The sequence below is a fragment of the Salvelinus fontinalis genome, chromosome 3 (genome assembly GCF_029448725.1).
Source record: "Salvelinus fontinalis isolate EN_2023a chromosome 3, ASM2944872v1, whole genome shotgun sequence".
NCBI lineage: Eukaryota > Metazoa > Chordata > Actinopteri > Salmoniformes > Salmonidae > Salvelinus > Salvelinus fontinalis.
Window position 1 is genome coordinate 6,712,202 of NC_074667.1, and position 11,533 is coordinate 6,723,734.

Below are 11,533 nucleotides of genomic sequence, written 5' to 3' on the forward strand. Positions count from 1 at the left end.
AGTGGGTCAATTTCCGCAACAATCAGAAGCGTTGAAGTGCGAGGCTATTGAACGCAAGTGTATCCTGTTCCCACACACAGTGAGGAAGATGGTTTGGGAGGCCCTTGGCCACACCAAGGGCCGAAGTTGGAAAATTACAGAACTTGGTCTCCAAATCTACAATTATTGGGGGCTCCCGAGTGGCACCGTGGTCCAAGGCACTGCATCTTAGTGCTAGATGCATCACTACAGACACTGGTTTGATTCCAGGCTGTATCACAACCGGTCGTGATTGGGAGTCCCATAGGGCGGCGCACAATTGACCCATCGTCGTCCGGGTTAGGGTAGACCGTCATTGTAAATAAGAATTTATTCTTAACTGACTTGCCTAGTTAAATAAAGGTTAAATAAAATAAAACATTTGACACCATATCCTACAATTCTATAGGTTAGTCCTATTTATAGTCACCACCCCAAAAAATGTGACACCTATTTTTTTGAGAATAAACTGTATTACTTGTTTAAAATGTATTTCTCGGAGCAATTGTATTAGTTTAAAATATGATTAGCCATTTTTTAAGGGTGCCACAAATGTTAGAGTTAACTGTAATTCTGTGCATTTGATGTCCACTCTCTCCAAATTGGAATGATAGGCACATTTCCAATATATAGATATATTGAATATCAATGTCTTGAATCTATTGAGTTGTAATAGAATCGACTCCAACCTTGTATTCAGACTGATCCAAATGTCAACCCCAGTAAGAACTGAACTGAATATAGCAGCATCCCAATGCGGAGGCCCCTGAAACTTCCCTGCTCATCATATTATTATGCTCCAATAATCTCCTTTCTTCCTCATACAAGTGCTCTGTGTGCTGGTGCCAACCAAATAGACAATGGAATCCAGCTGAGAAGGGGTCAATAATCTGACACTCACACGGACGCAGGCACGCACACGAGCACATACACACACACATTCAACAGATAACACCCCAATTCTGAGTTAATGCCATCATACATCCTAGTTCTTTGTTTATTTTATTTGTTTTTAGCCAACACCACATTCCTGTGTGCAATAGATTAAAACCAGGGAGACAATTACAGATACGGTATTCACATTTATTTTTATAAAGTAATTGTTAAATCATGCACTTGAACTCAATATGGATATTTACACATTACTTAACTAGAGAATAATGCACTTTTCTCGGCACACATCTTCTCTTCCATGAATAACACTCAATAACAGCAAGACCTGTCATGTAAGTATTCAAAAAGACACTAGAGGGCAGTACATACCTAATATAATTCAGGAGATTCAGACATGGAATTACCATGCTGAATTTACTGTGTATTAGATTTGATCAACAATATAATGCGGATGAAACTCTTTTGAAACAATCAAATTGTTACACTTCATCAACATTAGAGTACAGTGACAAGTTCTAGAATCTGGCCTAGAACAGCCACATTCAATTGGTACAACTAGTATTGTCACAGATACAGTGCCTTCAGAAAGTATTCACACCCCTTGACCTATTCCACTTTGTGTTACAGCGTGGATTCAAAATTGATGAAGTATTCTTTTTACCCATCGACACACAATAACCCATAATGACAAAGTGATTTTTTTTTAAACAAATTATTTACACCTTTATTGAAAATGAAGTACAGAAATATCTAATTTACATAAGTATTCACACACCTGAGTCAATACTTTGTAGAACATCTTTGGTGGCGATTACAACTTTAAGTCGTCTTGGGTATGTATGCATCAGCTTTGCACATCTGGATTTGGGGATGTTGCTCATTCTTCCTTAAATATTTTTTCAAGCTCTGTTAAATTAGACGGGGAGTGACAGTGAACAGCAATCTTCAAGTCTTTCCACAGATGTTCAATGGTATTCAAGTAAGGCCCCTCAAGGACTTTCATAAACTTGTTCTGAAGTCATTCCAGCATTGCTTTAGCTGTATGCTTGGGGTCATTGTCCTGTAGGAACATAAATCTTTTCCCTGGTCTACGGTCATTTGCACTCTGAAGCAGGTTCTTATCAAGGATTTTCCTGTATTTGGCTCCATTTGTTGTTCCCTCTATACTTACCAGTCTACTTGTCCCTGCCACTGAAAAAGCATCCCCATAGCATGATTCTGCCACCACCATGCTTCACGGTAGGGAGGGTGTTAGATGGGTGATGAGCTGTGCCTGGTTTTCTCCAGACGTAGCACTTTGCATATTGGCCAAATAGTTCAATTTTTGTCTCATCAGACCACAGAATCTTTTGCCTCTTTTACATGCCTTTTTGTCAAATCTAGGGGTGCTGTCATGTGCCTATTTCTCAGTAATGGCTTCCATCTGGCCAATGTCCCATAAAGCCCAGATTGGTAAAATGCTATAGAGACTGTTGTCCTTCTGGCAGGTTCTCCCATCTCAGCCATAGCACTCTTTAGTTCTGTCAGAGTGGTCAATGGGTTCTTGGTCACCTCTCTGACCTAGGTCCTTCTTGCCCAGTTGCTCAGTTTGTTTGGACGGCCAGCTCTTGGCAGCGTCTGGGTAATTCCATATTTTTTATTTTTTTTTCCAATACTTGTGTAAAGGAGACTTCTGTATTTTAAACATTGAAAACATTCTAAAAACATGTTTTCACTTTGTCATTATGGGGTATTGTGTGTAGATGGGTGAGAAACAGATCTATCCATTTTGAATTATTCAGGCTGTAAATGTGGAATAAGTCAAGAAGTATGAATACTTTCTGAAGGCACTGTAGATAGGCATTTCAGATTCTACATGTTAGAGACGTGTGTTTGTTATACATACTATATTTTTATCAGAATGTTCCACAATGTTGTGCCCTGGTGAACGCAGCCCATAAAAGGTCAGTTTGAATCAAGTTGTAATTATCTTAAATGTGTCACACTCTGATCTGTTTCACCTGTCTTTGTGATTGTCTTCACCCCCCACCAGGTGTCGCTCATCTTCCCCATTATCCACGGTGTATTTATACCTGTGTTCTCTGTTTGTCTGTTGCCAGTTCGTTTTCTTTCATCAAGCCTACCAGCGTTTTCCCCTCTGCTCCTGTCTCTCATTTGTTCCTGTTTTCCCGGTGTTGACTTTTTCTGCCTGCCCTGACCCTGAGCCTGCCTGCCATCCTGTACCTTTGCCCCACCTATCTGGATTACTGACCTCTGCCTGCCCTTGACCTGTCTTTTGCCTGCCCCTGTTGGATTAATAAACTGTTGTTACTTCGACGTTGTCTTCATCTGGGTCTTACCTGAAACGTGATAAAGTGCATATTGATAAAAATGTAGTTCTCTTCAATTCATAAATCTGAGTAACTTCATATCATAATAATTATAAATGTTATTAACCAATCCACAGTAAACTTAAAATCCACACAAAGAAAAACTAGGAGAAGCGATGCACAGGCTTCATTTTCACCATTTCACATGCTAACAGCAACCGCAACACCATGCTCGTATCCAGCTGCAAAAACCTAGAGACAAAGGAAAAGCATTGAATTAACCAATAGCAATGTCAGTTTTGTGAAGGTAGGACTCAATGGAACTAGGTTTCTTGCTAATGCACGCAAATAATTTCCTCCTTGGGCCACATTGAGTCTTTAACGAAGTCTGACGGCCACATTGAAATAGTCCTATGTTTTTGGAATTTTCGATGCTCCCTGACTGTCTAGCTTTTGTTTCTGTGATAGTGAGCTGGACAGAGTGAAGAGACTGTATACATGTAGGTCCATTGTCATTACCCCGCATCCGCTTCCGGGACTTTTTGAAACCCCTATATAAGTGTCAGTTTGAGGGCAAAAGCATTTAACTTATTTTTTTAACCTTTTTCTGTCTCCTTTACAGGTGGCTCCAGGAGTCCCATCTTCTCCAAAGGTGGCTCCAGAGTCTCTATCTCCCCCACGAGGTAAAAGGCTTTCTCCAGGATTCTCTGACTCCTGAACCTCCAGATGCCTCGGCACAGTGAGTCATGGATCCTATGACATGAGTTGATTTCTGTGCGTGTCACGCCCTGACCGTAGATTGCTTTGTATGTTTCTATTTTTAGTTTGGTCAGGGTGTAATGTGGGTGGGTATTCTATGTTGTAGGTCTAGGTTTTCCTTTTCTATGTGTTTGGCCTGGTATGGTTCTCAATCAGAGGCAGCTGTCTCTGATTGAGAGCTATACTTAGGTAGCCTGTTTTCCCATTTTGAGTTGTGGGTGATTATTTTCTGTTTAGTGTTTTTCGTCACCTTACAGGACTGTTCGTTTGTCGTTTTTTGTTGTTTTGTTCAGTGTTCAGTTGTTTTATTAAAAATATGAACACTTACCACGCTGCACCTTGGTCCTCCTCTCCTTCTCCCGACGACAATCGTGACAGTGCGCCACAATGCTGCTCTGGCTCGGATGAGCTGGGATCTCTTGCTGCCTTTGGCGAGGCTGACACTGTCTTTACAGATATTGATGATGTCCAGGTCAATGAATAGGGCATTTGAGGCCACGTTACATCGCCTTAATGTCTTAGATAGGGCGAGTGGAGTGCCTTGTGCCAACATCCCAATGTCAGGTAAATCTGCAGCAAGTTTTTTGCCCTCTTGGAGTCCCACCTTGCCTGCACCCATGACCACACCTTTTCCCTTTAAGGTCTCTATTGCAGAGGTATTTTTCACTATGGCATTAATCTTCTTTCCTAAACTCGCACCACCTTTTCCCATAATCACCGCAACCATTAATGCCTGCCTGTTATGCCGCACAACAGGAAGAATTCTGCTGGCCACCTTCTCCATACTCCCCCAGAGTATTTGCATGTCCTCTATGAAATGTTGAAAGACTGTATTGGCTTTCTTACTGTGGTATCTGTTAAACATGATCTCTGTGACACCGGTGGTTAGACTGTTGACACCACTGGTCACACCTATTCCAAGCCCTGCGATGGTGAGCCCCAGTGACAGCCCAGCAGTCACAGGGGCAAGACAAAGGCCTGCTATGGTCAGAGTCCCTCCTGTTGCCCCCACTGCACTGCCTGCCACACTGGAGATATCAGACCCAAACTTAATCTCTTCTAGTTTGACAGCTCTCTTTTCCAGCTCTATTAGAAAGTCCAGCATTCTGGAGTGGCACTGACTGAACAGACCAATGAAGCGCAGGGCAGAGTCCTGGAACAGGAACGTCAGTCTGAGGTGCTGGTTCATCCTAGCAGGAGGAACATATTCCACTTTTTCATCAGAGACATTGAAACATGTAGCTGGAATCGATGAATGATCAGAAATGTGTGCTCTCAGTGTTATAGTAAGCTAGTATTTGCAAATGTAACATAAAACAGAACTGGAAAGGTTTACCTGATATCACTCAAATTGCACAAATGGTTAAACATGTTCTGCATGGACCTTTCATTCACGTCAGTGTCAATCATCAAGTTGTCATTCTTCTCTCTGCAAAATTGTTTTCTAATGATGATTTTGTCAGACTTCTCTCCACAAAATGATTTTCTAATGAGAAATAGATGTAAAAAGTGTTATTTATAAAATATTTATTCAGCAACAATAGAGGGAGCATACATGTAACATGGTTCAATCTCTTTCAGAGCACTTACGTTATATGTATTTTTGTTTTATTTATTTCACCTTTATTTAACCAGGTAAGCTAGTTGAGAACAAGTTCTCATTTGCAACTGCGACCTGGCCAAGATAAAGCATAGCAATTCGACACATACAACAACACAGAGTTACACATGGAATAAACAAAACATACAGTCAATAATACAGTAGAAAAATATTATCTATATACAATGTGAGCAAATGAGGTGAGATAAGGGAGGTAAAGGCAAAAAAAGGCCATGGTGGCGAGGTAAATACAATATAGCAAGTAAAACACTGGAATGGTAGATTTACAGTGGAAGAATGTGCAAAGTAGAAATAGAAATAATGGGGTACAAAGGAGCAAAATAAATAAATAAATACAGTGGGGGAAGAGGTAGTTGTTTGGGCTAAATTATACATAGGCTATGTACAGGTGCAGTAATCTGTGAGCTGCTCTGACAGCTGGTGCTTAAGCTAGTGAGGGAGATAAGTGTTTACAGCTTCAGAGATTTTTGCAGTTCGTTCCAGTCATTGGCAGCAGAGAACTGGAAGGAGAGGCGGCCAAAGGAGGAGTTGGTTTTGGGGGTGACCAGAGAGATATACCTGCTGGAGGTGGGTGCTGCTATGGTGACCAGTCAGCTGAGATAAGGGGGACTTTACCTAGCAGGGTCTTGTAGATGACCTGGAGCCAGTGGGTTTGGCGACGAGTATGAAGCGAGGGCCAACCAACGAGAGCGTACAGGTCGCAATGGTGGGTAGTGTATGACGCTTTGGTGACAAAACGGATGGCACTGTGATAGACTGCTTCCAGTTTGTTGAGTAGAGTGTTGGAGGCTATTTTATAGATGACATCACCGAAGTCGAGGATCGGTAGGATGGTCAGTTTTACGAGGGTATGTTTGGCAGCATGAGTGAAGGATGCTTTGTTGCGAAATAGGAAGCCGATTCTAGATTTAATTTTGGATTGGAGATGCTTAATGTGAGTCTGGAAGGAGAGTTTACAGTTTAACCAGACAACTAGGTATTTGTATTTGTCCTCGTATTCTAAGTCAGAGCTGTCCAGAGTAGTGATGCTGGACACAGGCGAGCAGGTGCGGGCAGTGATCGGTTGAATAGCATGCATTTAGTTTTACTTGCGTTTAAGAGCAGTTGGAGGCCATGGAAGGAGAGTTGTATGGCATTGAAGCTCGTCTGGAGGTTAGTTAACACAGTGTCCAAAGTGGGGCCAGAAGTATACAGAATGGTGTATGAGGTAATACATTTGATAATACTATACTGATATATATTTTGTGTGAAACTTTACTGAGAACAAATATTTTAGAAAATTATATATGGTGTCATTTTGATTTGATCTGAATATTGTTGTAAATAATTTAAACTGATTTCCACTTACGCGTTTCCCAATCCCATTCTCTCACAAAGCTGCTCAGAGATGTTCATGTAATTTTCCAGGTGCTCATACAGCACCTCCACATTGAGGCATGGGGAAAATAAGGCTGAAGCGTCCCTCTTAAAGTGGATGAGGAGAGGACAGGCCATTCTAGCGGAGGTGATGACAGCTCAGACACTTGCTGGTTCCCTCCCCTGAGGCAGAGGACACTGGTTTTAATCAGCAAATGCAAACAGAGGTGACCACCAGCCTCTCCACAGCATCCATGAAGCAGTCCAGCCTCTCCAGCCCCTTGAGAGTGTCCTTCAGTACAGCTTCCAGCTCCTTCTCCAGCTCCTTAAGCCTATTGTCTGCAGTTACCTGGGTCAGACACTTGTTTGTGAACTCTTGAAATGCCTTTGCCTTATCCTTAGAGTTAATGACTTTATCAAAGTTGGGGTCGATTCCTTCTGCCTTGTCCTTGATGTTCTTCATCTTGGATTGTTCCTCCTTTCTCTGCAGGATCCACCTTGGATGCCTGTCACATAATTTCTCCACTGTGTGGATGTAGCTGAGGGTGTCTGAGATGTATTGGTCAAATACATGTAAGAACATAGGATTTTACTCAATTACCCCTTATGTTTAACCTCAAAAGAGCTGGCAACAGTATTGAAAATAGATGCAGTTATGAAATATAAACAGCTCCTTACCTCATCTTTGGTCTCTCACCGGTCGTGTCATCTATCTGTGGATATACTAGTCAATTTTATACTTCCTCTGAAGCTCAAAACCCACCAAAAATTATCCAAACGACCCTTTAAAAAACGAATGGTCCTGCTTTATTTGAAGTGCATCTGATTAAGGCTTCATAAAGCATTCAAATAGGCTTCATAAGCACTAAATAAATGGGTCACAAGTCATCTAGAACTGTATTTTATGCTCTATAAAGGATGAATAAATGTGAACAAAGAAATGTATGGTTATTTCACACAGTTATGCCACATTATGAAGCTTTATAGAGCATGGTATACGGTTATAGATCATTTGTGAAGCATCTATTTAGTGCTTATGAAGCCTATATAAAGGTTTTATTAGATGCACTTCAAATAAAGCGGGGTCACCAAACAAACACACCTTAATGCACTGACGCTTGTAGATAGATGTCAGCCAGGCTTAGGCAACCAATTGAAAATTTGATGAGAATTATAAACTTTAATTAAAGTCCAAAAGAAATATTACAATACAAATTAAGGGCTTTGGGTGATGAGTTGTGTCCCATCTGCCAAAAGTTTGACAAATTATATTTTTTGTGCTGACTTGTACTTCCTTTACAGTAAACCATGTGATTTCCCTCCCTTCTATGCTCTCCATCATTAACCCTAACTAGCTGACAAGGTAAAAATCTGTCGTTATGCCCCTGAACAAGGCAGTTAACCCACTGTTCCCCAGGCGCCGAAGACGTGGATGTCGATTATGGCAGCCCCCCGCACCTCTCTGATTCAGAGGGGTTGGGTTAAATGCGGAAGACACATTTCAGTTGAATACATTCAGTTGAACAACTGACTAGGTATTCCCCTTTCCCTTAGTAGTTGGCTCTGGTACTTATGTTAATTACCATGCCACATATGTCTTTCATTGAAAAGCAAACATTTTACAAACTAAGAAACTAGTTAGTTATTTTTACAAACTAAAAAACAGAGTGCAAATACCCAGGTGTTTCTGTCATACTTTGAGAGCACCTGTCACAGCCGTCAACAGAAGTGGACCAAGGTGCAGCGTACATGTTCTTTTATTTAGAAAAGACACCGAACAAAACAATACAAACTACAAAACAAACCGTGAAGCTTAAGGCTGTGCCACAAACAAAGTTAACTTCCCACAAAGACAGGTGGGAAAAAGGGATACCTAAGTATGGTTCTCAATCAGAGACAACGCTAGACAACTGTCCCTGATTGAGAACCCTACCCAAAACATAGAAATACAAATAATAGAACATAGAATACCCACCCCGAATCACACCCTGACCAAACCTAATAGAGACATAAAAAGGATCTCTAAGGTCAGGGCGTGATAGTAACCCCCCCCCCCCCCCCCCAAAGGTGCGGACTCCGGCTGCAAAACCTGAACCTATAGGGGAGGGTCTGGGTGGGCATCTATCCGCGGTGGCGGCTCAGGTGCGGGACGCAGACCCCGCTCCACCACTGGCTCACCCCACTTTGGTGGCACCCTCGTCGCCGACCCCGGACTGGGGACCCTCGTAGCGGGCCCCGGACTGGAGACCGTCGCTGGGGTCTCCGGACTGGGGACCGTCGCTGGGGTCTCCGGACTGGGGACCGTCGCTGGGGTCTCCGGACTGGGGACCGTCGCTGGGGTCTCCGGACTGGGGACCGTCGCTGGGGTCTCCGGACTGGGGACCGTCGCTGGGGTCTCCGGACTGGGGACCGTCGCTGGGGTCTCCGGACTGGGGACCGTCGCTGGGGTCTCCGGACTGGGGACCGTCGCTGGGGTCTCCGGACTGGGGACCGTCGCTGGGGTCTCCGGACTGGGGACCGTCGCTGGGGTCTCCGGACTGGGGACCGTCGCTGGGGTCTCCGGACTGGGGACCGTCGCTGGGGTCTCCGGACTGGGGACCGTCGCTCGGGGCCCCGGACTGGGGACCGTCGCTCGGGGCCCCGGACTGGGGACCGTCGCTGGGGGCCCCGGACTGGGGACCGTCGCTGGGGGCCCCGGACTGGGGACCGTCGCTGGGGGCCCCGGACTGGGGACCGTCGCTGGAGGCTTCGTGCCATGGACCGTCGCTGGAGGCTTCGTGCCATGGACCGTCGCTGGAGGCTTCGTGCCATGGACCGTCGCTGGAGGCTTCGTGCCATGGACCGTCGCTGGAGGCTTCGTGCCATGGACCGTCGCTGGAGGCTTCGTGCCATGGACCGTCGCTGGAGGCTTCGTGCCATGGACCGTCGCTGGAGGCTTCGTGCCATGGACCGTCGCTGGAGGCTTCGTGCCATGGACCGTCGCTGGAGGCTTCGTGCCATGGACCGTCGCTGGAGGCTTCGTGCCATGGACCGTCGCTGGAGGCTTCGTGCCATGGACCGTCGCTGGAGGCTTCGTGCCATGGACCGTCGCTGGAGGCTTCGTGCCATGGACCGTCGCTGGAGGCTTCGTGCCATGGACCGTCGCTGGAGGCTTCGTGCCATGGACCGTCGCTGGAGGCTTCGTGCCATGGACCGTCGCTGGAGGCTTCGTGCCATGGACCGTCGCTGGAGGCTTCGTGCCATGGACCGTCGCTGGAGGCTTCGTGCCATGGACCGTCGCTGGAGGCTTCGTGCCATGGACCGTCGCTGGAGGCTTCGTGCCATGGACCGTCGCTGGAGGCTTCGTGCCATGGACCGTCGCTGGAGGCTTCGTGCCATGGACCGTCGCTGGAGGCTTCGTGCCATGGACCGTCGCTGGAGGCTTCGTGCCATGGATCGTCGCTGGAGGCTTCGTGCCATGGATCGTCGCTGGAGGCTTCGTGCCATGGATCGTCGCTGGAGGCTTCGTGCCATGGATCGTCGCTGGAGGCTTCGTGCCATGGATCGTCGCTGGAGGCTTCGTGCCATGGATCGTCGCTGGAGGCTTCGTGCCATGGATCGTCACTGGAGGCTTCGTGCCATGGATCGTCACTGGAGGCTTCGTGCCATGGATCGTCACTGGAGGCTTCGTGCCATGGATCATTACTGGAGGCTTCGTGCCATGGATCATTACTGGAGGCTTCGTGCCATGGATCATTACTGGAGGCTTCGTGCCATGGATCATCACTGGAGGCTTCGTGCCATGGATCATCACTGGAGGCTTCGATGGTTAGCCTCCTCATATCGCTGCCGCTCAGCTTTAGCTGCTTCCAGTTCCTCTTTCGGACAGCGATATTCCCCAGCCTGCCTCCAGGGTCCTTTCCCGTCCAGGATTTCCTCCCAAGCCAATGAATCCTGTACACGCTGCTCCTCCTTACCATGCTGCTTTGTCCGTTTGTGGTGGGAAGTTCTGTCACGGCCGTCAACAGAAGTGGACCAAGGTGCAGCGTGTTGAGCGTACATTTTCTGTTATTTAGAAAAGACGCCAAACAAAACAATACAAACTACAAAACAAACCGTGAAGCTTAAGGCTAAGTGCCACAAACAAAGTTAACTTCCCACAAAGACAGGTGGGAAAAAGGGCTACCTAAGTATGGTTCTCAATCAGAGACAACGCTAGACAGCTGTCCCTGATTGAGAACCCTACCCGGCCAAAACATAGAAATACTAAATAATAGAACATAGAATACCCACCCCAAATCACACCCTGACCAAACCAAATAGAGACATAAAATGATCTCTAAGGTCAGGGCGTGACAGCACTTTAGGACTTTACAAAGTTTGACACCGGTAGTGGTGTAGAGACTTTAGGAATTTGTTATATTAAAAGACAGCTTTGTAGTACCATCATCTGATTAATTCACACAATAAGGGTGATATTTTCCTTTAGCTTTGTCTTTACTCTGATAGATTGTAAATTACTGTTTTATATTACTGTTTAATATCATTAAATCCTTAGTATGAATATATTGTTTTTAGGTCCTTAGAGACTGAAAGT

At 45.4% G+C, this 11,533-nt stretch overlaps 1 pseudogene; it reads right to left on the reverse strand.

Annotated features, from left to right (window-relative positions):
* Positions 1-3,817: 3,817 nt before the first annotated feature.
* Positions 3,818-7,574, reverse strand: LOC129835042 (uncharacterized; annotated as a pseudogene).
* Positions 7,575-11,533: the final 3,959 nt, after the last annotated feature.